General features: G+C 41.5%; 1 protein-coding gene and 1 pseudogene across 1 annotated transcript in view; one reads left to right on the top strand and one right to left on the bottom strand.

Annotated features, from left to right (window-relative positions):
• The window catches only part of GABRG3 (gamma-aminobutyric acid type A receptor subunit gamma3), a 666707-nt gene that overhangs the window by 544903 nt on the left and 95347 nt on the right, over positions 1–26457 (bottom strand). The window lies entirely within an intron of this gene.
• On the top strand, positions 10657–11343 carry LOC100341038 (RNA-binding protein 7 pseudogene; annotated as a pseudogene).

The raw sequence follows: 26457 nt of genomic DNA, 5'->3' as shown, positions 1-26457 counted from the left end.
CCACTGCCTTGTTAAGACTGACCACTGTTCAGTTTCATTGCAGAGTCCCTTGTGGAAAACTGCAGAGGAAGACAAACATGACAGGTATGAAACTCTGGCAGAATTACAGAATGTAAACCCAGGGCTATTTATCAGTTGTCCAGAGAGAGACCTCGGCAAGGGGCAAGTCACCTGAACTTTGCAAAACCATTTCTTCCTTTTTCAATAAGGAAGACATGTTAGCTTCCTGGCTACCATAACAAAACACAACCAATCTGGTGGCTTACAGAAACAGAACTTTATTTTCTCGTAGTCCCACAGGCCAAAAGTCCTAAATCACAGTGGTAAACAGCCACACCCTTTTACAGAGACCCAGGGAAGAATCCCTTTGCACCTCTTCCATCCTCTAGTGGTTTCTGACATCCCTTGACTTCTGGCCACATCACTCTAAGCTGTGCCATCATTTTTTCTTCTGTCTGCCTCATATTTCTCTATGCCTCTCTTTTATAACTATGCTTGTCATTGGATTGAGGGCCAAGCAGATAATCCCAAATGATTTTAATATGGTTTACATGCTTCCATAAGCAAATGCCCTTTTAGCATCCACAGCTTTCTGGGATTTTATGTGGACATTTTTGGAGCACCAATTTGTAAACTCCCACAGAGGACTGGGAGAAAGGGGCTCTAACACTTGTCTAGCTCTGAGTTTCTATGAATTAAAATAAATTAATTAGTGCTAACATCCTTGCTGAAACTAACATCTTGCAAAAAGAATGCTGTAGTGTGCAAGAAGGGTTCCCAGAGGCCTAAGTGACAGCAAGCTCTAGACTGTGAAGAAGCCCACAGAATCAAAGACAGTCCTGCCACAAGTGGTGCGTGGACACCTAGAGACACTACACACTACATAGCACCAAGAGCACTTGCATTCTGTGAATGTCATTTCACTGTTGAAGGGACAAGCAGATGACTGATCAGAAACACATGGCTCCCCTGGACAAGAGTTCCTCACATGTCCTATAATCTGGCAGAGCTGTCCTTCAAGCATAAATATCACCTCTGCCAGGAAGCCAAAGTGGCATTTCCACAGAAAATGCAGTGTCACCTCTACCAGGAAGTCAAGTTGGCACTTCCACAGAAAACTCCGCAACAAAATGACTTGTAAACCCTTTGAACAGAAAAGTTCACAGTCCCTATCATGTAACCTTTTAAAAATGTTCTAAATTATATGACTTTAAACATCTTTTCTAGTCTGTTTTCTGTGTTTTGGACTGAATCTTTGATGTCCAATGAATTATTCAAGGTTTCTTACAAAACACCATAGAAAAGTTCTCTTCTGGCTGCCCAAAGCTTTTAGCTCCTGAGTTCTGCCTTCATTTTTACACCAGTCTGAAGATGGAATATATAACTTATTTATTTAACAATCCAGCATAGAGATCCTGTGATATAGTGGGCACTGTCCTTGTTGCTGAACTGCAAAATGAACAAGATTCTCTTTCCTCAAAACCCTGTAGTGTAGCCCAAAGTAGAGCCTGCACACTTGACCATTTGCAAGCAGTTATGGGGGGGGGGGGGGGAGCCATTGTAATCCATAAACTGTACTTTGGAAATTTATATTTACTAAATAAAAGTTAAAAAAAGAAAATAAATGTTAGTAAAAAATAAGAGTGGGAATAAGAGAGGGAGGAGGAAGGGGGTGGGAGTGTGGATGGGAGGGCAGGCACAGTGGGAAGAATCACCAGGTTCCTAATGTTGTAATTGTGAAATTATAAAGTTTGTAACTGTAAAATTGTATAGGTCTCCATACATTATTACAGACTTACTTTTAAAGGTACAATTTAAAACTTGCCATGGGACCCCAAATCCTCTTAAGCTAGGTGGAAAAAACAGCACTTTAAGTGTTAAAGTGAACATATGGATAGGATTAAGTGTTAAAGTGATCATACAGGTAGGATTAAGTGTTAAAATTATATAAATAGGATTAAGGGTTTGGTAATAATAATAGAATTAAAAAGGAGTGAATGCTCCAACATGGGAAGCAGTCCACGCAGCAGACTCATAGAATGACAATCACTTTAAGTAGCACTGTGGCCTCAGAATCAGCCCCTAACGCATTCTGGTCTGGCTGAAAATCCCATGAGAGCATTTCAGACATAGAATGCCAAGCCACTGTGGTAAAAGGTGTCCTACATGAAGGACCTATCTGGGTGAGACTCCAGTGGAAAGAAGTGGTCATCAAAGAAGGAAGCACTTTACTCTGAGAGGAGGGGAGAACTTCCACTTTGCTCATGGCCTTGTCTAAATACAGAAGGAGTCAGTGGACTCAAAAGGCTTCCACTTGGGGCTGGTGCCACGGCGCAGTGGGTTAAAGCCCTGGCCTGAAATGCCAGCATCCTATACGGGCGCTGGTTCTAGTCCCATATGCTCCTCTTCCGATCCAGCTCTCTGCTGTGGCCTGGGATAGCAGTGGAGGATGGCCCGGGTCCTTGGGCCCCTGTACCCATGTGTGATGCCCAGAGGAAACTCCTGGCTTCTGCCTTCAGATCGGCGTGGCTCTGGCCGTTGTGGCCATCTGGGGAGTGAACAACCAGATGGAGGACCTCTCTCTCTGTCTCTACCTCTCTCTGTAAATCTGTCTTTCAAATAAATAAAATAAATCTTTTTAAAAAAAGGCTTTCACAGCATAGGCAGCGCATGTCAAGAGCCTCAGGTGATCACTGACCACATACATAAGAGCGTTAATTGTTAAATTAACAACAGGAGTTGCTGTGCACTAATTTCCCATGCAGGACCCCTGTCCTCAAAGAGTTGGATTATGAGAGTTAATAGTAAAACTTGTTCTCAAAGATTTACTTTGTTTTAGTGTATTAAAAGGAGGATATTCTTATCCTTCATAAGCTATATTTATGTATAAGTGCTGATAACAGATGTATCATTCTTGGGTTCTTCAAGGTTAATTAGGTTTCTCAAAAAAATGCTTAAAAATAAAAATTTTTTAAAATTGAATTAATTAAAGCTCAGAAAGGTTTACTTTTATTGAAAAAGTATTTCCTTATTGTAAAAATAATCCTTCTTGTGTTCTTTTTTGAAAAAAAGGATTTATTTTATTGATTTGAAAGAGTTACAGAGAGGGAGGTGGAGCCAGAGAGAGAGGACTTCCATCTGCTGGTTCACTCCCCAGATGGCTTCAATGGCTGGAGCTGTGCTGATCTGAGACCAGGAGGCAGGAGCTTCTTCCAGGACTCCCATGTGAGTGCAGGAGCCCAAGGACTTGGGCCATCCTCCACTGCTTTCCCAGGCCGTAGCCTAGAGCTGGATCAGAAATGGAGCAGCTGGGACTCAAACTGGCTCCCATATGGGAGGCTGGCACTGTAGGCTGGAGCTTTAACCCACTGCACCACAGCATCAGCCCCCTTTCCTGTCTTCTATTACACAGTAGGGTAACAATTGTCAACTGTAATATATTGTATATTTCTAAATAGCTAAAAGAAAGACTTTTGAATGTTCACACTGCAAATAAATCTTGAATATGTGAAAAAAAGGCTTAATATGCCCTAAATTTATCATAAACTTGTGCCACAAATTACTATGAGAAGTTCTACTCAATAGAGAAAAGATTGTAAGAATCATGGACCATTATATAAGCAAAATTTTCTAAAACTTTTTAAAATTATAGTCATACGTCACTCAAAGTTGATCATTTCAGACTCACCCAGTGGTGTCAGTAAACATTTTATTTTTCTATCCACTGTGAACACAAACTATTTTAGACAATTATGACTTTTCCTTAAAACTAATCAGGCGGGGTAGATGTCCTCAGTCATTCAAGCACAAAAGCTCCTCCAGGAACTGCAGAATATAGCCTCAGTGTAACATTCAAACCCTTTTCAAACCAACCCCAACCTATTGTTTTAAGCCTTGCTGCCTTTACACACTAAATGCTCCTTCCACTGACTCCCTACACTCTCCTGCCCCTAAATGTGTTACATTAACTACTAAACTGGAACCCCTGCTACTGCATTTACTATCAGATTCTCATTGACCTGAACTTTAGTGTTCTTCTCTTTGAGATAAGAGTATGATTGCTCCAGATTCCGTTGCAGAAAATAATTGCTATCATATATATTCACACACAGTAGGTTCTCAAACAGACTCCTGGGTGGCCTGAAATTACACTCATCTCCTGGTGTGCAATCCCTGTGTAATTTCTTCCCCCTGATTGTAGGCAGAATCTGAAACTTGCTTCTTACCGCTAGCAAATGGTAAAGGACAGGACATGACTTTTGTGATTATGACTGTAATGGCCAGCTTGCTGAAACACACTTTCCTTTTGTTGACTCTGATCAAAAAAACAACTTTGCTAGAAAGTTCCATGTGGTAGCCTCTGGTCAATGGTCAGGAAGATACTAGGACCTCAGTTCATCAGCCCACAAGGAGCTGCTTGTGAACTGCAACTCTGTGGAAATGGACTCGGATCCTCCCTTGGTTGAGCCTTTGGATGAAAACTCAGAACTGGCTATCAACATCTCAACATTACAAAGGGTTCAGCTAGGCCATGTGTGGACTCCTGTCTTTCAGAATACTTGGGCTAATCAATGTGTAGTACTGTAAGCGAATGATGTTGGTAAACATCAGTAGTTATGGTAAACATCAACAGTTAACTAGTTCATAAAGTGAGTTCAGTCAAATCTTGGTTTCTGCAAAAGAAATAAGTGGGAGAAGAAAAAGGGAATTTTAAAATGTGGGGGCCATTCAAGACATTGAAACTGACTACTTATGGAGCCATACAATATGAGGAAAAATCATAAAAGACTTTGAGCTACAAAAGCTCATTAAAAATTCCCACATGCAGTAACCAGCATTTCATAAATGATCAGGTGAAGATACACTCTATACACCAAGCTCATTGCTTTCCATGGCTTTGATCCTAGCCTCACTGGGGAAACAGACTGCACAGGTGATACTGCCCCACTGGAGGTTATGGAGGACCTTGCACAAGGGAAAGCCTGAAAAGCAGAGCCAGTGCCAGAGGCTTCCTCCTATGCCAGTGCAGAGACGCTGCACAATGAGTGCCAGATGGGATCTCACAAGGAAGAATTCCTGAAGGCCATGAGAACGCCATTCTTTCCTTTTCTAGAGGGAGTTTTTAGAGATAATTCTATCTCTGCTTTGCTATCATGTATTGGAGGGGTGTGCATGGAACCACAAACCCCTAGACACAAGTCTCATCAGGCTTGACAGAATGACCCAAACATCTGGATACTGAACTAGATGCAGTACTGGATGAGATTGTGGTGGTTTGTCTAGAAAATAGTGAATGTGTTTGTTCTATACTTGACAAACAAGGTGAGCCTGACTATTTGGGGGCCAGAGAGGTGAACTTTCATGAAGATGGCCAAACATTCCCACGAAATCCATATTTTCTACTCTGGAGGGAAGTACTGACCCTAGGAATTGACATCCAGGCTGTCCAATAGTTGGGTGAATTCATTGGAAAAACAGAAGTGTGGCCCTTCCAAACCTGACCTGTAGCACCCCCTGCAAATGTTCCATAATCCTTGTGGTGGACCAGCATAGAAACAACCACAGTATGACCACAGGAACCACATGTGAAAGAATGTGATGTCTCCATCCGCCTCAGCCCTCAGTACTGACCTAGACAAGAGTTGGGCCAACAACTTTTTCTTCACCCAAAGTCTCTTGAGCAAGAAACATTTCTGTCATTTGAGTCACTGTACATTTTAGAGTCTATTTGGTAAATTAAACTGGCAATTAGAATGCTATAAAAACGAATCTTAAAGGCTTGTATCAAGAGAGATGAAATTATCCCCTGAGAAAGTTGATGTGTGGGGTTGTCTTGAGAGCATTGTACAGAATTCTAGAATAAGATGGATTCCTGGGTGGTTAAGAATAAGTTTGCAAAAATAAAAAGGGTTCTTCAAAGAGAAGCTGATAAAATGCTGAAGACAAACTTTATCTGCTTCACAACATTACAAAGTGGATTGGATCCACAGAGAGAAGCACCATTTATTTAATGAAAAACAAATATGAATTCCTTTGCAGATAAGAGTTTTCAGATCATAAGGATTAGGAGAGCATCCAGGCTTCAGGGCCTAGACCAGAGAAGTAGACAGCTATCATTTTAAAGATAATAACTAGTGGGGCCAGCACTGAGGTGATGTGAGTTAATTCTCTGCCTCTGTTGCCAGCATCCTATGTGGGTGCCGGTTCTAGGCCCAGTTGCTCCTTTTCCAATCCAGCTCTCCGCTATGGCCTGGGAAAGCAGTAGAAGATGACCCAATTACTTGGGCCCCTACGCCCGTGTGGGAGACCTGGAAGAATCTCCTGGCTCCTGGCTTCAGATCGGCACAGCTTCAGCCGTTGCAGCCATCTGGGGAGTGAACCAGCAGATGGAAGACCTTTCTCTCTGTCTCTCCCTCTGACTGATTGTAACTCTACCTCTCAAATAAATACATAAAATCTTTTTAAAATGTTTAAAGTAGATAATAACTGGAAATGGATCGTTTTAATAGGTTCTTGAGGGTGGGATAAGAAAAGCAATGCTGCATGAACTAAGGCACAATTTTTCATATATGGCTGCAATATTGTTTTTGAATTAGCAGAACATGACCCAATTTCTCATCCACTCCCTGAGGCTGGCCAGAGTCTGTGAGATTTTATTTGCGTGGATCAGACAGCCTGAAAGGAGATATTAGGCCTGTTTTCCCTTCTTCCCACAACAGTGAAAGAGGGAAGTTATCAATACTCAGCAGAAAAGTTGTCTCAGAACTCCTGAATAAAATGGTCAAGCTGTAAGATATACATTAAAAAGGTATCATCTTAGTAATCCAAACCCAGAGTAAACATCTGTATCTGACTGCAAACATGACAAGGTTGGTGCCTCTAGAAAATAGGTCTTCAGCATAATTAGAGTGGATATTGCTTTTCACTGAGTGTGAACAATTCACTCACACCAAAATAACTCTAGAAGAGAGAGGTGCTAGCAGTGCTGGGTGTGTCTGGCCTGTTCTTCCCATAGTTTGCAGACTGTCCCAGGTAATGGATAGCCAGTATAGTTTTGGACACCTGTCTTAGTCCTTATCTGCACTGCTATAACAGAGCATCTGAGACGGGGTGATTTACAAAGAACGGATTTGTTTCTTATAATTCTGGAGTCAGGGAAGTTCAAGGCTAAGGGACCCACATCTAGCAAGGGCCTTTTTGTTGCAACATTCCATAGTGGAAGATGGAAGGGTGAAAGAATATAAGAAAATGGGAAAGGGAGGAGAGAGAGGAGGAGGAGGGAAGGGAATAGGAGGTAGAGGGATGGAAGGACAAGGGCCAAACTCGTCCTCTTATTATTACCTGAGACAGGTAACTCCGTCCAACAATAAAGGCACCAAACCATTCATGAGTGCACAACCTTCATGACTTAATCACCTCTTAAAGGTCCCATCTCTCAACATTGTTTACAGGATTAGATTTTCAACACAGAAGTTTTGGGAAACACATTCAAACCATGTCAACATAGTACTGAAACTCAAATGTTTTTCAGACTGCAGCACCACATCAGGATGCACAAATCAGTTTCCGTAATTGAAAACACTCAAGTTCACTCACCACTGGTACATTCACCACCAAAGTCAACAAAACATAGGTATACAGGGGCACTATATCAGCAACTGTAACTGACACAGAGCCTTCTCTATCCTAGTCTGTACAAAATTTTGTACTAGTTGATGAACAGACGGGTAGGTGTGGTGGGGTAAGGATAGAAACATCCCCCTCATTTATCCACATTTATCACAATGCCACCAAACACTATCGGCTATTGGAGGCTTTGGCCCCAAAGGGTCAAAATGACAGTATCAATATAGTCACTATCAAGGGACTAGGGTTGTGATATAAACACACAGGAGGCTTCCCACTTTGGATTATCTTCACTCCAGTGGTTGCCTTGGATACAAGAGAACCTAGATTTTGAAAAACAACACAGACTCAGAATGCAAGATCAGACAGAAATTCTTTCAAGTTAGTCAGATGTAGGAAGAATTAGAATTCAGCAGCAGCACTGATTCTCCCAGCGCTGCAGGGGGTCCTTAGGTGGGAGAGGACCTTGCAATCCCATTTGCATTTGCAAAGTGTAGATGGTTTCAGGCAGCCCATGGAAGGTTGGTTATAAGGTGTTATGTCTGAACATAAAGAAGTTAATTGGATAATTCTCTCTCTAAACTCAGAATAAAATATGTCTATCCAACATTGAGACTTTTACTTTAGTTATTTACTCCAAAGATTGCTATTTACTAAATAAATGCATCCTACCAGTTCATTCTGCCTCTGGATTCCCTGATGCCTCTGGGGGCACAGCTCACTCAGGGCCAGGCAGCAACAGAATTTCAGCTTTTTCATCTGCACCAATTATCATAAACCTCTAAGTTTCATCTGATCCTCTATTTCAATCCTAAAACAAGAAAGGGCAAGGATATGACTGACCAAATGCTCTTCAGACTATTGGTAGCAAGCATAATTCCATTCCCAATGATGCAAGAGAAAAAGATTGTGTCGATGCAAAACTTAAATTCACAAGACATTTACAGCCAGATTTCTCATACTGAAGAATACAATCTGACTGAACTGAGGAGGAAAACATGACACAGGCTCATGTCCCATGTGGCTATGCATATGAATATCTGATGAAAACAAGATAGTCACAACTTGACAACTGGTGATAACCACTTGATAACGTTCTACAGTAACCCTGTGCCATCCCAAATGCACATCTCACCCACAGGTAATAAGATCATCTATTGCCTGCCTCTTTTTACATGGCACTGAAGACACAGAAAAATGAGATTTCAGACTGCTGCAAAATATTTGTTCTACACAAAAGGAACCTGGACTTTTTTCCTCTGTCATAGGTTGATTGCATCTCCCAGAAGTTCATATGTTGAATACTCAATCTCAAAACTCATGTGCCAGCGGCATTTGGAGAGGAATTAGGGTTAGAAGAGATCATGAGGGTGGAGCCCCCATGATGGTGTCAGTGATTTCACATGAAGAGGGAAGAGAGATCCAGCTGGTGCACTGGCTCTGTCCTGCCATGTGATGCCCTCCGCGTGCCTTCCTGTCATGATGCAGGAAGAAGGCTCCTGTCAGATTCTGATGCATTGTTCTGGGACTTTGCAGGCTTCAGAACTGTAATCAATAAATCTATATTCTTTATAAATTCCCAGTCTCAGGTATTCTGTTACTAAAGAAAATCTGTATAAGCATGAAATGGACATTTTGGGATATGATTGTCATTTTTAGCTCATTTATACTCTTGTGGAACTATGGTCTTCCTACTTTTTACTTGTTGAATATTAAGATTAGTGGCAAATTAAGCCTGTAAAGATGGAGTAGTTTAAAATTATGTCTATGCAAAAACTGAGGATGACAGGGGAGGGGAAGGGGAAAGAACAGGGCAGTGAGGTAAGTGTGGTTGTCTTCTTGAATCTGTACCTATGGAATGCATGAAATCTGTTTTCTTTATATTAATAAAAAGGAGGAAAAAGCAAACAAAAACACCTTCTCCCCACTACGTGGATGGCTCCCCTCCACAAACATTGGATATCCATCCCTGTCTTCCTTGCTATTCTCAAAACACTCACAAAACTCTCCATCCTTTCTTGAACTCACTACTCTCACTATTTCTTCTGGCGAGTGCAGCCTATGTTGTCTTCCAGTAGAAACAATGAAATTGCCAGTGAGATCAGGAACAATGTGGGTATCTGTTCAGCAGTCACAATGATATCTGGGAAAACCCAGAGCCACAGGCACTATTACAAGAGGTCTGATCTCCTTCCCACAGAGTATGAATGACCAAGGACTTTTACTGCTGCATGGGTTTTCACATGAATAAGTTTGTTCTCCAATATGATGATGGGAATATTACTTCTAAATATGTTCTACTTTTCTTGATCATAATTGTGATGCATCCAGATTGTATAACATTTGGAATATTTGGTAAAGTATACAGATGGAAATTTAAATCCTACATAATCCAAGTTCCTGGAATAACTTCAGTTAACGTTTTAGTCTATATGCAGCCAGTCATTTCCATCTATACTTACATATGAACACATTCAGACACATACACATACCTATGAAGAGAGAGAGAGGGGAAAAAAGGGAAGAGATGATAGGGTAAGCACAGCTTTATTTATTTATTTTTTTAATTTCAGAGGCAGAGAGACAGAAAGAGACCTCCCATCCATTGGTTCACTCTCCAATTGTCCCCAATGGGCAGGGCTGTGCTGGGACCAAAACCATAAGCCAGGAACTCAACACAAATTTCCCACAGGGTACCAGAGCCATCACTGATGCCTCTTAAGGGTTGTACTGGACAGAAGGTAGAATCAGGAGATGGAGGTGGGATTCTAATCCAGGTACTTCAATGTGGTTTGGAAGCATGTTAACAAGTAGGCCTAATATTCTCCTCTAGGTTCACACAGTTCTGATTCCTGCATTTGTCTAACTAACACACAGTTAAACTAGAAAAGTACATGACATTTTAGAGCTGTTCAAAACCACTCACTCACTTTGTGGATACAGAAAGTGAGGCCAGAGACATGGAGAGGCATGGCAGTTACCCACTTGCAAAGAGAGGGATGCATCCCTCCGCTGAGTGGGGCAGTAACCATGGAAGTAGACTGCACTCTCTTTGTGGGCAACACTGAAACTAAAGTCACAGAAGAGCTCCTGTTCGAGCTTTTCCACCAGACTAGGTCATTATTACAGGTAAAAATTCCAGAAAGGTAAGGATGATAAACCAAAGCAGTTCCCATTTGTAAATTTCAAATATGAGGTGTCTGTTTCATATGCAATGAATCTATTTAATGGAATCAAAGTTTTTGGATGGCCCATCAAAATTCAATTTAGATCAGGAAATACTCACGCCTCACAGGATGTCGGTTTGTCATAGTGCCACTACCATGCTGGAAACTCAAGCCCTACCTCCACATCCCTTAGCAGCAGATATGAAAGGACTGTGGCTAACATGGCTCCATCAGCACAGAAAATCCCGAGATTTTTCTCTTCTCCAGAAAATTACCAGAGACAAGCAGTGACAATGTTTTGAGACAGATAGCAGATGGTGGGAAATTTGGTTGTCCACATGTGGATCAGCCAGGATTTTCACTGTCAGCTCAGTCCCATAATCATACTTACGACAGTCAAGTTCCCTGTGGCTCAGCATATACCACCATCACAGTGCAAAGTCACACTGTGAATTCTCACCCCTACCTGGCAGACATTACAGTCATCTCGACACTAACAAGTGTCCAAGGGATGTTGTTTTTTAGGGTCACTTTAAGCACTTTTGACTAAGTTTGCCTGGAAATATTTTGTTTAGGAACTGTACACAACAGCTTTACAAGTTGCCACCTTTCTTTATAAACTTTTTAAGCTGATAGCTACAATTTAATACAGAAAGGAGGGTTGTGGTTCTACTTTTATGACATTATTAAAACCCTTTCACCTCAGAGTTTTAGGCAAAAGAAAGTGTCACAGTTCCTAATTACTTTAGAAGGTTTAGGAAGGGTGAATTATATATATGGTTTGAATTATAAAGTAAATATTTTAATTATCTGTTATCCTTTTGTATTGCAAGAAATTTCTTGTTAGTTAATCAGATTTTGGTGTGTATTATAGAAAATATTCAAATTGATGCTCTGAAATGGCTATCAATATTTTGGTAAAAAATTAGAAAACATCACTTTTCAGTGATTCATTTTATTAACATTTATTTGACAAAACTTAATATTTAACTTTGGGGAAATATCATATTGGTTAACTTAGAGAATTTAAGTATTATTTTTGTGACATGCTGTTTTAGTTTCACCCTAGTTGAACATGTAAGCATGAATCTACACATTTTTGTCATTTAAAAATTTTGTAACTTATTCAGTACATCACTTTTGATATATGACTGAAGTCACTCAGGATGGTGGGACTTCAGTTAACTATCTCTTGCATGTTTTTACATTAGAAGTTACACTGTTAATATAAATCCATTTTTTCAGGAAGAAAAGCATGTTAATGTACGGCCAAATAAAATGGTAAAGTGTTTTAAAGAAAGTATATCATCTTGGCCGGCGCCGTGACTCAATAGGCTAATCCTCCACCTGTGGCACCGGCACCCCAGGTTCTAGTCCCAGTTGGGGCGCTGGATTCTGTCCCGGTTGCTCCTCTTCCAGTCCAGCCTTCTGCTATGGCCCGGGAAGGCAGTGGAGGATGGCCCAGGTGCTTGGGCCCTGCACCCGCATGGGAGACCTGGCTCCTGGCTTCGGATCATCGCAGCGCGCTGGCCGTAGCGGCCACTTGGTGGGTGAACCAATGGAAAAAGGAAGACCTTTCTCTCTGTCTCTCACTGTCTAACTCTGCCTGTCAAAGAAAAAAAAAAAGTATATTTTCTGGGGAAAACATTCATGAAGTGTTTAAGTGCTGCATCTTCTCTCAAACTTTAAAAATTATAACATTTTCAGAGTAGCCACGATGTGAATACAAGGACACACTGTGTTCTGGATATTGTACAGTTTGCTTCTTTTCCTTGAACATTAGAAAGAATTTAAATACTTTTCTGATTTTAAACTTTTAAAATCTTGTTTGACAAAACTTTTTTGTTTCAAAATGTAGTTTCCCAGGCCGGCGCCGAGGCTCACTTGGCTAATCCACCACCTGCGGCACCAGCACCCCAGGGTTCTAGTCCCGGTTGGGGCACCGGATTCTGTCCCGGTTGCTCCTCTTCCAGTCCAGCTCTCTGCTGTGGCCTGGGAGGGCAGTGGAGGATGGCCCAGGTGCTTGGGCCCTGCACCCGCATGGGAGACCAGGAGAAGCACCTGGCTCCTGGCTTCGGATTGGCATAGCTCCGGCCATAGCACCCATATGGGGGGTGAACCAACAGAAGGAAGACCTTTCTCTCTGTCTCTCTCTCTCTCTCACTAACTCTGCCTGTCAAAAATAATTGTAATTTCCCTTTCATGTAGAATTGCTTAAAACGGTTGATTCCATAGAAAATTTGGATCCTTTTTAATACTAACCACAACATTGGTACTATGTTGCTTTTAACACATGAAAAACAAAACAAAACAAAAAATTCTTTTTCTTAGGATTCAGGGTCTCATTCTGCTTAAAGTCAGACATTTTAGCAGCAAAGTATGAACTGAGTGCTTGCTAGAAAGCAGCACCATTTGGCACCAGACCACCATATGTTGTGTACATCAGAGGGGTCAGAGAGCGAACAAAGTAGCAGATTAGGGGCTTTCATTAAAAAAAATCCTTACTGCAGTTCCAAGGTCAGTGCAGACCATTTTCTTTTCTGAAAGAATTACGACCCATTACCTGCAATGTCTTGCTCTTTTGTAGTTCCACTGTATGTTGAGCACTGACTTGCCATCACATCTGCAATGTGTAAGCATTCCTGGCCTAGGCATGTGCAAGGAAATAAGATATTGTGCCAGTTGTTAATTCCTTGTCACTCTGCTCTGAATTTTTCCTTCATTGCCTGTGGTAAAAATGGATCTGGGCCCTTTAAACATATTTCCTTTGCCAGTTGGCAGAAGTTTCTTCAGCAGGGACGCTGCAGAGACATTGCCAAAGGTTTGCTTCTTGGTTCTGCAGTGCTCCTGGGCAGCCTCCTGCAGCCAGACACCAGCAGCTTGGCTGACTCTTCCAGTTCCAAGCCCCTACAGCACAGTAGCAACCCCAGGGCTCAGCATGCAGGGCTGCTTTAGCGTCAGACTAATGTGGAGCGCATGTGCACACGCACACACACTGCCCCCATGTCTAGTTCCTGCAGTGTCAGTAGTCCCCTTTCCCCCCAATACCCGGCTTCCGCACTGTCCAGGAATCAGTAATGGCTGATAGCCAGAAGCTTCCTCCAACACCCATTTTGGGTGAATTTCTAGTAGAATGACTACCCAGTGAGACATTTCTCTATGAAAAGTTTTCCCCCAGAAACTAGGGGGTTGTGTGCAGCATTGTAACAACTCCTTGGTCATCTTCTGAGCCAGGACCATGGCCTCTCCGATAACCTCTGCATCTCAGCCCGGAGGATATCTTCCTTGTGTGCCTTTCTCCTTTTAGCTGCCGCTTCTGTAATCTTCTGTGTTCTCTTGACTTCCTGCAAGTCAATCTCTCTTTGCTCCACTCCCCAATTACAGTTAGTAATTCTCTATATTCTCTTTTCATGTTGAAACTACTGTGTAGCCTTTCTCTCTCTCTCCTGATCTGACCCTGACAGTTATAGTCAATAACGCTGTTAGAGCTCTGTGGTGGTACATGAGGGATGTCAATTTCAGATAAGTAAGAACAGGAAAGCGATTAGGAAAGGGTATTTGGTAGCTTGCAAGATGACAGGGAAGCCTGGAAAGCCAGGATGGGGAGGCAGAATCACCTTTGCAGATCTAGGTGCTGAGGCTGATGGGTAGTCCCTGACTTAAGTCAGCATCCCTAAAAGCAGAGCCTGAGAAGCGCGCCTCAGATGAGTCAGGAGCAGGCAAGTGGTGTGAGGGTAGGAGAGTAGCACAGGAGGATAAAGCTACACAAGGATGTAGCTTCACAGCTGAAGGTGAGCTGTGGAACATGCACTCTGTGCTACGATCACCCCACCTGTTCCAAACGAGTAGCCTCTCAAGCCCACTTCTCATCAACCCTGGCTGCTGACCACCATGGGTGGGGAGAGGGGTATGAAACCGCTCAGGTAAGGTGGCTCCCTGTTTTCTGGAAAAGAACAGCAGTAAACCCTTAGCAGGCAGCACAGCTGGAGTTTCCTCTGCCTGGTAAGAGAAGGAAGGAAAGAAATAAGGAGCCTCACGTGGGCACAAGAAGGGACAAGTGGAGGGGGACATTGTCACATTTACCCTAAAGCACAATCCAGCCTTGAAGTGAAACACAGAAATGATCTTTCAGGACCCCACAAGGAGATGCAAAACCCTTCCTTGCCTCTCCAGTTGCATTTATATGGATGTAGCTGGGCTCACTCAACTCCACAGAGCTTCAAGTCTTTATCAAGCCTCAGACCTGCCATTAGAGGGATCAAAACAGCAAATACCCTTGGTTGGATAGGTGGAGCTAGAGAGAGAAAGACAGCTGGGCTTGTGGTATATTTGAATGTGTTTATGTCATCTAAAAACCCAGGACTATCTCATTCATCGATTTCATTTTTCTTGTCTAGAAAAACGCTGGTCTCCCAATGGCCCTCCACACAGCTGAAAGTTATGCACGCGCTGCAATCACTGGCATACCTGGTGGTTGCTTGTTTTTGTTTCCCTCACCCCTGGCATGCTGGTTCTCAGCGTTTCAATATAAAGCATATGCAATATCAATTGTGAATATTAATTTCTTCCTTCCTAGGATGTGAAATAAAAACTGTACAGGATAAAATCAGGAAAAGGATCATTCTAGAGGCATTCAAATGAAAAGAGTTGCATTTGTCAAGGCAGAGTGGAGTGGGAGGACAAGGAGAGTAGCCCCTTGTGGCCTCCTGAATGCTAACGGAGCCCATGCCTTTCCCATACCCATGGTAGCTGGCCTACAAGAGATTAGCAGGCCTTGCCCTGAAATTGTGGCCCTACTTGTCTTTTTGAAAGTCCTCCATGTGACCTGGAGTCTACTTTTCAATGCCTGCATTCCAATGGTGCCTACCTTTCAGATTCTCCTGGGAATATTTAAATTGTAATGTAAAGCATGGGACGAGTTCAAAGAATTTGTGAAAACTGGAATTAAAGGACAAGATAATTTTTGTGTGAACAATTTTGAAATGCATGCATACAAAGGATTTTTCAAAAGTTCACTGAAATGCATATTATGAAAAAATAACGCATGGATTTTTTAAATGTACAAAATACACATCTTCTAATTCCATTATGTATGAACTCTTTGAAGTATCCCTGCATCTCATCCAGAGCAACCCCGATGTTCTAGAATGTTGGCAATGTGTTTTTTTCTTTTCTAGCTTTGGGGTCATCTGTCTTGCAGAGCATTCAGATACAAGACTGGCAGTTCTACCCTCCCAAAACCCAAGGGCAAAGAGACACTGAATGAAAGGCCACCAAGACCTTAAGGACATAGAGAAAAGAATGGAATGCCTACATTTGGTGATATCTTTGATGCTCCAAAGATATATGGGTAATATAAACTGAGGTTTGTATGAACATAACTATCATAACAAGAACTGCTCACTCAATCATGAGTTAAGAAAGAAGGAAATCTTAGGGAAGTCTGAACTATCATGAATATAAATACCAAAGAATGTTTTCCAGACACCTAGCTTTTAATCCTTGCCAACAAGCCCATGCCACTTTAGCTCACTGATTTCTGCCATCATGGAACATTCTAGGGTTATATGATCATTTCTGGGAGTAAGCGGCTAACACCACCTTCCTGCCGAGAATGTTTTTCCCTTTAAAGGTGTAAATCCAGGGTGGCACATCTAAATTGGCTGGAATTTTCTCTATTTGAAAACTGAAGTCCACACAAGGTTGCAGCTGTCTAGTTAAATTCCCCACAGAGTGTTCCAGTGGAGAGAAAAGCTAAAAGAATGCTCAGGTTTATTTTTTTACTGCTTTTCTGAAAGAGGCATAGACAGTGCTGTGGCCTATGGGGCAACATTCTGGATGTTAACAGTGATGTCACGGGGCCACAGTGACTGCCTGGATGTCACTCCACAGTCAGCCAAGTAGTTTTGTTCTTCTCTTTCCTTGCTGCTTCTTTGGAAACCAAAATCTTATACCAGTCACCTTTTATCAAAACGGCACAAAGCACAGAAAGATTATTTGAGTTGACTCCCAGAGAATGTGACAAATGGAAGAAACAGAGACCCATTTATTATTCATACCAACTCTTAGAGAGACTGAGAAAAAAGAGAGAGATTGGTCCCCTGGGTGCTCACTGCTAATAAACATCACTGACCAACCAGAGCAAAACCCACGCATTCCAGAATTTCACCTTCAATTCTCGCAGTCAGAATGTAACGATTCAATATCATTCCAAATTTTCAGAAACATGGATTTGTGCCCTCAGCAGGATTCTGATGACTCCAATCCTCTACTTGGCATCAGCTGAAAGCCCCAAGCCCAAAGTGACAGCCAAGGCCAGCTTAAGAATTTTGTTGTTCAAATAATAAAGAACCAAATTAAAAAGTTGCATTTATTCTTTATTCTTTCATTTTCATTATGCTAAGTCCAAAGTATACAACCAGTCTTCAAGAAGTTCATGAAAAGCAAATATTATGAAAATAACAATGTATGCATTTACAAATGGTTTTACACCAAAATAATATATAGAAAAATGATCCTCTGCCTCTGAGAATACCAGCAGAGAGAGGTAAGCAACAGGGAACTGACTACCAGTAATTTCCATCCACAAAGGAAACGACAGGGTTCCTCAAAGAGCCCTGGCAGGTTGCTTGATAGGGCAGGTAGGACTTCCTGGAAGACAGGGACAATTTAAGCCTTTTTCACTGGTGCTTCTTTGGATGGAATCAAAGTTTACTGATTAAAATTAGTGACTCTATTTTTATATTGACTAAAAAGAGGCATATTATTTAACTTTCAGAGATTTTTAGATAGACACAAAGATAGGAATTGAGCATTGATTTTTATGGCGCCCTGAATAACCAGACACTTATGATGAGAAAATTGAATCATATTATAGACATACCAGGAGGTATGCAGAGGTGATTGCTCCTTAAACTGCCTTATTTTACTCTGATAAGATGGCCAAAAAGAGGACCTCCCATTTGCCACATGCCCTACTTTCATTATGGAAGGAAATCAACACAAACAATTTGAACTCGGAGCTGAGATGAGAGGAACTGTAAATACAGGATAATGAAAGTCTTCAGGCAGCAGTGCCCCATTATTCATCATGCTTCCTAAGAAATCGTACCCAGTAAGGAGGGGACAAAAAGAACTCCACCACCTTCGGCCTCAGCTCCTCCAGACAGTCCAAGGGGTCCTGCACATCACTCATCTCCCTGGCCAGGCAGTCATGACCATCAGACATCCAATGCTGCCTACGTCTGTCAGTTAACAAGCACTATCACTGGGGCTCCCAAGAATGGCAGGATCCAGGGATGAAAGATCAGAAAAGCTGGATCAGCCTCCCAGTTTTAGAGAAAAATCCTAGAGAATTTGTATATTTAACTACTGTGCTGTGCATGGCTGAATCCCTCACATCTTATGGTCAAGTCAAGAGCTGACCTATCTGTAGGAATTTCACTTTCCTAACTACAGTTATCCTCCATTATCTGTGGGGACTTATTCTAGGGCCCCCTAAGGATATAAGGACCCCCTAAGGATATCAAAAGCCACAGCTCAAATAAAATGCTGTCATACTTGAATACAACCCATCTACAGCCTCCTATGTAACTTAAAGCATCCCTAGATTACTTCTGATAACTAATACAGTATAAAGGCTATGCAAATAGTTGCTGTACTCTGTTGCTTAGAAAAGGGTTTGCACACCTTCAGTATGGATGTAAATTTTTTTAAAAGTGCCTCTGCAGTTGGTTGAGTTGATGGATATGGAACCTGTAGATCGAGGGCCAACTGTGTAGTTAAAATGACTCCCAGTCTCCTTCTTGTAAACTCACTCACCGTTTGCCTCCACCATCCTACACCCTACACCATCCCCTTCATGTCCCCAATTCATTCTGTTTCCACTGCCAAAAGCCAAGCCATCATTTGCATCTTGAAATTAATACACAAAGTGGATTATTGCTTTCTAAGCCAGTGCTTAGATGAATGTTTCACTGATCAGGGACTGCTTGGTGCTCTCATCTATCCTAATGGGTGTCTGTCACTATAGAGCATGAGGGTGGATTTTATGAGTTTCCCATCAGTCCTGAAATCACACATTTTGGTAGGAAAGGGGATGCAAAGGAGAGGGCTCAGGAGAGCAGGTGAGTGGGCAGGGTGGGCAGTCCATACCAGCACATTTCCCCACCTTCCAGAAAAGCCTGGACTCCAGCGATCTGAGTTAGGGGTTGACTGTGGTTCATGCAAAGGAAAACGACAGTGCTGAACTGCAAGGTCACCTCTCAGGATAAATTCTCACATTTCTGCAGCACTGCAAGAGGCTTCCTACAGGATCTTGATCCTCATCTGAGCAAATGTACCACAAGACAGTCAGGCATTCTCATCACCAGGGACTAACAATGTTTGAAGAGGGAACTCAAGCAGTCAGCACTGTGGCTTAGCAGGTAAAACCACCACCTGCAGTGCCCGCATCCCATATAGGCACTGCTCCACTTCAGATCCAGCCCTCTCTTATGGCCTGAAAAAGCACTGGAAGATGGCCCAAGTCCTTGGGCCCCTGCACACGCATGGGAGACCCAGTAGAAGCTCCTGACTCCTGGCTTCAGACCAACGCAGCTCGGGCCATTGCGGCCATCTGGGGAGTGAACGAACGGATGAAAGACCTCCCCCTTCCCTCCTCCTCCCTCTTTCCTTCTCCCTCTCCCTCTCCTTCTCTCTGCCTCTGCCTCTGCCACTCTGTAGCTCTGCCTTTCAAATAAATAAATCTTTTAAAAAAAATAGGGAACTCAGTGTGTTTATTTCCACTTTGGCCATGGCTCTAGCTTTCTTTTATTGGCAATGATTTATCCAGGCTAAGGCGAGTAAGTAATTGAAAGTATACTGTTGGGCATAATGGGAAAATACTTGTAAACTATGCAACTGATAAAGGATTAATAACCAGATTCTACAAATAGATCAAGAAACTCCACAACAACAAAACAAACAACCCACTTAAGAGATGGGCCAAGGACCTCAATAGACATTTTTTTTTTTGACAGGCAGAGTGGACAGTGAGAGAGAGAGACAGAGAGAAAGGTCTTCCTTTGCCATTGGTTCACTCTCCAATGGCCGCCGCGGCCGGCGCACTGCGGCCGGTGCACCGCGCTGATCCGATGGCAGGAGCCAGGAGCCAGGTGCTTTTTCCTGGTCTCCCATGGGGTGCAGGGCCCAAGCACCTGGGCCATCCTCCACTGCACTCCCTGGCCACAGCAGAGGGCTGGCCTGGAAGAGGGGCAACCAGGACAGAATCCGGCGCCCCGACCGGGACTAGAACCGGTGTGCCGGCGCCGCTAGGCGGAGGATAAGCCTAGTGAGCCGCGGCGCCGGCCTAATAGACATTTTTCAAAAGAGGAAATCCAAATGGCCAACAGACACATGAAAAAATGTTCAAGATCACTAGCAATCAGGGAAATGCAAATCAAAACCACAATGAGGTTCCACCTCACCCCAGTTAGAATGGCTCACATTCAGAAATCTACCAACAATAGATGCTAGAGAGGATGTGGGGGAAAAGGGACACTAACCCACTGTTGGTGGGAATGCAAACTGCTTAAGCCACTATGGAAGTCAGTCTGGAGATTCCTCAGAAACCTGAATATAACCCTACAATTCAACCCAGCCATCCCACTACTTGGAATTTACCCAAAGGAAATTAAATTGGCAAATAAAAGAGCTGTCTGCACCTCAATGTTTATTGCAGCTCAATTCACAATAGCTAAGACTTGGAATAAACCTAAATGCCCATTAAAAGAAGACTGGATAAAGAAATTATGGGATATGTACTCTATAGAATACTATACAGCAGTAAAAAAAAAAATGAAATCTGGTCATTTGGTACAAAATGGAGGAATCTAGAAAACATCATGCTGAGTGAAATAAGCCAGTCCCAAAGGGACAAATATCATATGTTCTCCCTGATCGGTGACAACTAACCAAGCACCAAAAAGGAAACCTGTTGAAGTGAAATGGACACCACGATAAACAGTGACTTGACCAGCCCTTGTCCTGACTGTTGAGGAAAAACTTACTATTTTATTCCTTTTAGTATTTTTTGTTCTACTTAATACCATTGGTTGAACTCTTTAATTAACACACAATTATTCTTAGGTGTTGAAATTTAACTGAAAAATGATCCCTGTTAAATATAGAGTGGGAATAAGAGAGGGAAGAGATGTACAGTTCGGCACATGCTCAGTTGGACTTACCCCTAATGATAGAGTTAGAAACGTGCCAGGGGATTCCAATTCAACCGCATCAAGGTGGCATGTACCAATGTCATCTCACTAGTCAAAGTGATCAGTTTCAGTTATAGGATTAAGTGTCAAAGGGATCACATAAACAAGACCAGTGTCTGCTAATACTAACTGATAGAATTAAAAAGGAGAGAATGATCCAACATGGGAAGCGGGATACACAGCAGACTCATAGAATGGCAGATGTCCTAAACAGTACTCTGGCCTCAGAATCAGCCCTTAAGGCATTTGGATCTGGCTAAAAAGCCCATGGGAGTATTTCAGGCACGGAAAGTCAAGACACTCTGGCAAAAAAAAAAAAAAAAAAAAAAAAAAAACCTAAATGAAAGATCTCTGTGAGTGAGATCCCAGCTGGCCATCAAAGAAGGAGGTACCTTTTTCTGAAGGGAGGAAAGAACTTCCACTTTGACTAAATAAGATGGGAGTTGGAGAACTCAAGAGGCTTCCATAGCCTTGGAAGCTTATGACAAGAGCCTCAGGTGATTACTGGCATCATAAATAAAGAGTGTCAATTGTTAACAACAGGAGTCACTGTGCACTTACTCCCCATGTAGGATCTCTGTCCTTAATGTGTTGTACATTGTGAATTAATGCTATAACTAGTACTCAAACAGTACTTTATACTTCATGTTTCTGTATGGGTGCAAACTGTTGAAATCTCTACTTAATATATACTAAATTGATCTTCTGTATATAAAGATAATTGAAAATGAATCTTTATGTGAATGAGATGGGAGATTGAGTGGGAGATGGGATGGTTGCGGGTGGGAGGGAGGTTATGGGAGGAAAAAGCCACTATAATCCAAAATTGTACTTTGGAAATTTATATTTATTAAATAAAAGTTAAAAAAAAAAAGTATACTGTTGTGCGGCGCTGTGGCACAGTGGGTTAACGCCCTGCCTGAAGCGCCAGCATCCTATACAGGTGCCAGTTCTAGTCCCGACTGCTCCTCTTCTGATCCGGCTCTCTGCTATGGCCTGGGATAGCAGCAGAAAACGGCCCAAGTCCTTGGGCCCCTGCACCCACGTGGGAGACCCGGAAGAAGCTTCTGGCTCCTGGCTTCGGATTGGTACAGCTCCGGCCGTTGCAGCGATCTGGGAAGAGAACCAGTGGATGGAAGACCTTTCTCTCTGTCTCTACCTCTCTCTGTAACTCTGTTTTCCAAATAAATAAAATAAATCTTTTTTTTAAAAAAAAAAAGTGTACTGTTATCCTTGGGCTTCCATAGGTGTTTGATCCCAGAAGCCCCCTAAGAATACCCAAATCTGCACTTGTTCGAGTCCCTTAGATGAAATGGTATAGGATTTGCATGTAACCCACACAATGCTTCTGTATACTTTAAATCACCTCTAGGTTACTTGAAACACCTAATGCAAGGCAAGTGCTGTGTGAACAGTTGTTAAAACACGGTATTTAGGGAATAACAACAAGGAAAGGTCTGCACATGCTTGGTATAGACATATTTAAAATGGTTTCTATTAAAATGATAATATTAAGACTTTCAGTGGTGATATTAATATTTATCTGCAGTTGGTTAAATCTGCAGGTGAATCCAGGAATATAGAAGACCAACTGTGTATTTCATCTTTTGAGCTTGTCTCTCAATGGGGGGAAAATGTGACGCACCACCTACTGTTTACATTTTACAGTGCAAAACATGACTTCTGAAGATCAAACTACAATGTATGATTTCTTTTTCTAATTAAACCATGAACAAGTTTAACATGTTGTCAGATATTTAAGGCCAAAGCTACAAATTAAATAATCATTATCAGTAATATTCACCTTTGAAATCTCCCTTTTAAGGCTAATTTTATTTTTAAAAAGAATCATTTTCAGTTCAATAAATATTAACTGAGAATTAATTAAAACAAAGTAACTGAATATACCCAACCCTCACAGCACTTACAAATGGTCATGAAATACCTATTTTTACTATTTATCAAAGTCTATTCAAAAGTAAGGATTCCTGCTCTCAAGTTAAAGACTGAAATGCAATTTTTCAAAAAGTTGCTGGGTTAAATCAGAAGCACCCATATGAAAATACGCATGCACTCACACACGCACGCGCACACACACACACACACACACCCCTATAAGCACAGTAGAGCCATCCTTCTCTCCTAGGAATACAATCAGATCCTCTGCAGAAAAAGGTGTTCAGTGAAAGGGTCCAGACCCACATATCCAGAGGGGACAGAAGGGTGGTCGCATCCAGAAACCATATCACAGGATGAAAGTCTGAAGCAACAGAGGATGGTGTGAGAGAAAGGGCAACTCTGAGAACATGTGTCAAATGCAGCCTGTGCATGATGGATTAGATTTATTCTGCAATATTCCAGAAGGCAAAACAAAGGGTCACGGACAGATATAAAAAGGAGGCAGACTTTAGCTTCACAAAAGGAATTTTTTAATAGTTGGAATTGTTCAGAAAGGAAGTGTCTCCTGAAAATGTTAAAGCAGAGAGCAGGCAAGACCTCTCAGGGATGCTGCAATGAGATTTCTGCACAGGGCAGAAGCATGCAGAGACCTCCTCCAGGGCTGAGCTACAATGTTACCACTGGCTTGCTGCTGGAATGCGATTTATTCCAGGTTACCGACTAAACCAGAGTCAGAGTTAGCATTTCAGTCTTCAGGGAAACACTTTTTTATTCTTTCTTTAAGGGCAGAAGGGAAGTAACAGGAAGATAGAAGATAGGGACACCAGTTCCATAAATCACTTTGAGCATTTTCTTTGAAAATGGTACTGATCATAAATCTTTATTGCTTTTAACTGTCAGGTAAGAACATTATTATTAAGTGCATGCATTAAATTTTGGAGAGCTGTGATCATAATCTTTACTTTTTATGCAGCTGAACAGTTTGTTTTCTAATTAAATGGTTAAATCTGACATTTAATCTTAACCAAGAAAAGAATAGCTATGTCAACAGAATATTGTTTTGTTAAATTGATTTATTAAAAAACAGAATCAGTTACATAGCCAGAATTCAGAATTCATCCAGTTCAGCACACAGTATGAGAGCAAACAGTATGGTGTTTTGCTACCATTAACCACTTGGAGCTTCCTTGATAGAGCAATTAAACTAGTAATTCATTACACCAGCAATACAAGAGCATATGTTTGGTGAAAGCTCCCATTAACACTAAAAGTACACAATAATGTCTCAACAAATTGGCCTTTCACTTCTTGCCCGCATGGACACACTTGTCTATGTATTTCCTCTTACTCAGGAGAAGAAAATGTAAATTACAGAAGAGCAATGGTAAGTTGGAACATATTCTTAATGTATTCCTATTTTGTAATATGACCTCATCTATTAAACTTGAAATGTTTTATTTATGGCTTCACTCATTTAATTATACAGACTCACTGCCCACTGCCTTATTAAGTAAACTATTATAGAATATTTGATGGCATTTTGTGGTTTCACTAGAAACACAAAGTCCTATCAGGACCATGCAAGAGAAACAATGAATCTATGGTCATCATGTAGGAGAGAGAAGAGCTGGAGAGAGAAATATAAAAACTAGACGTAAGCTATCATTCCCTTTCTAGAGATGAGGCATCTTTGTGGCTATCCCCAAGCACACAGGATACTCCGCGAGCACTGCAGAATGGCGTTGGTAAAGGAAGAACATCAATCCTTCCTTACAACCCTGCAGCTCAGCCTCTATTTCTGCTTAGCACCTGACTCCAGCCACCTCATCACTAATGCTCCTTTTAGGCAAGAATTCCCAGGAATAATTTCTGTATCACCTCCACTCCACCTGACACTGACCACAGAGTAATTCCACAAATGGCCATTGAATTGCCTTCACTTATTAGTATCTGCTGGCATTCTTGAAATCTCAGAGACCTTCTGAAGCTAAGATGAGTCCTTAGGAGCAGAGATTATTTTGCAACATGTGGCAATGACACAGTCTGTTTGTTCTAAGAGCCTGCAGGGCTGCCAGCTGCTTGTCAAACAGCAGATTCCTGGAGCTGCATGCCATGACTTTGTGTACCAATTGGCAAAGGGAGGCTTCAGCCCTGTTCAGGGGCCAGGTCCGCCATTGAGAAACCACACTGATGGGCAGTGGGATGGGTTCAACTAGATACCAATTTGCTCATTCTAGCAGCAAAATGAACATGGCTTATATTTGAGAAAGATGCATAATAGGCATACATAGTCTCTCCTCCTAAGCATGTTCATGACCATGAGAAGCTGGATACAGAAATATTTAAAAAAGCAACTGGATTTTAAATTCTCTTTAGTATCATTAAAACTAAATTTCACATTTTAAAATGATATAGCACCATATTTTTTCCACCTCTTGGTTTATAGGCACATTGTTGATAGCCTAGTATTTAACTTTATAGCATTGTTAAAAGGTTTTAATTAATATGACATCATCTGTTCATTCATATTGAAGAAGAAAACTAGAAGGACAACATTGTTCTTTCTTCAGTACACTTTGACTTCACAGATGTTCTGGCAATGATCAAGTTTTGGACTATAAAATAGATACGTAAGCAAATAGCAAATCTTTGCAGAGTCCTGGTGATTGGTGCAGACATTTATATTCTCTGTGGTGCCACCTAGTGGCTCAATAGTCTAACTACATCTTTATCCAGACAGCACTATTTATCAGCCAAGATTGAAAGCTATGGATATAATTCCAAATTCATTTTGCAAAATTCACCTTCGTATAATCTCAATATTAATCCTTGAATACATATCTCTTCTCTTGCACAGCTAAAATGGGAATTAAAAAGGTATTTGCCAAATGCCTTCAATTTTATTAGCAGTGTTAAGAGAAGAATGCAGTCAGTATCCAAATACAGTTTCAATCTTCTCCACCAGTACGCACCACTAGATTGAGCTAAGTTCATCAGTGGAGTCAAAGAGAATATATGGTTTGTTTATCCATGTCCACTGTTAGTATCACTTTGGAAACAGGTCCTGATGGTCTAAAACTAATCAGATATATTTTCATCAACTGAACTGAAGACACCTTGGAGTTGTGGCACACCCTATAAAGGAAGAAATGCAGCGGATTCAGACTTTTGAGAAAAGTCAGTACCTTGTGCATTGTTGATACCACATGTGAGACAATGCACTGAATAATGAAAGAGAAGGTACTGACAGCTTAGAAATTGTTACAAAATGATGTTATATTCTTGATTTGGAAATAAATAGTTGCCTCTTATTTACAGACCCAAAATTTCAGATTAGAATAGAAGTTGAAGTTATTCCAGTTACCATTATCAATTCAGAAATTACAGGTCAACATAGCAACATAGTTAATATTCATGTATGTGGATTTAGTCTATAAAATAATTCAACAGTGGTAGAGAATATTTGTCTACCAAAATCTATGTTCCAATTTTCTGTTATAGAAGAGCTG

This window comes from Oryctolagus cuniculus, chromosome 12, assembly GCF_964237555.1.
Source record: "Oryctolagus cuniculus chromosome 12, mOryCun1.1, whole genome shotgun sequence".
Classification (NCBI taxonomy): Eukaryota; Metazoa; Chordata; class Mammalia; order Lagomorpha; family Leporidae; genus Oryctolagus; species Oryctolagus cuniculus.
Note: the sequence above shows the minus strand (reverse complement) of the source record. Positions and strands in the feature narration are given on the sequence as shown.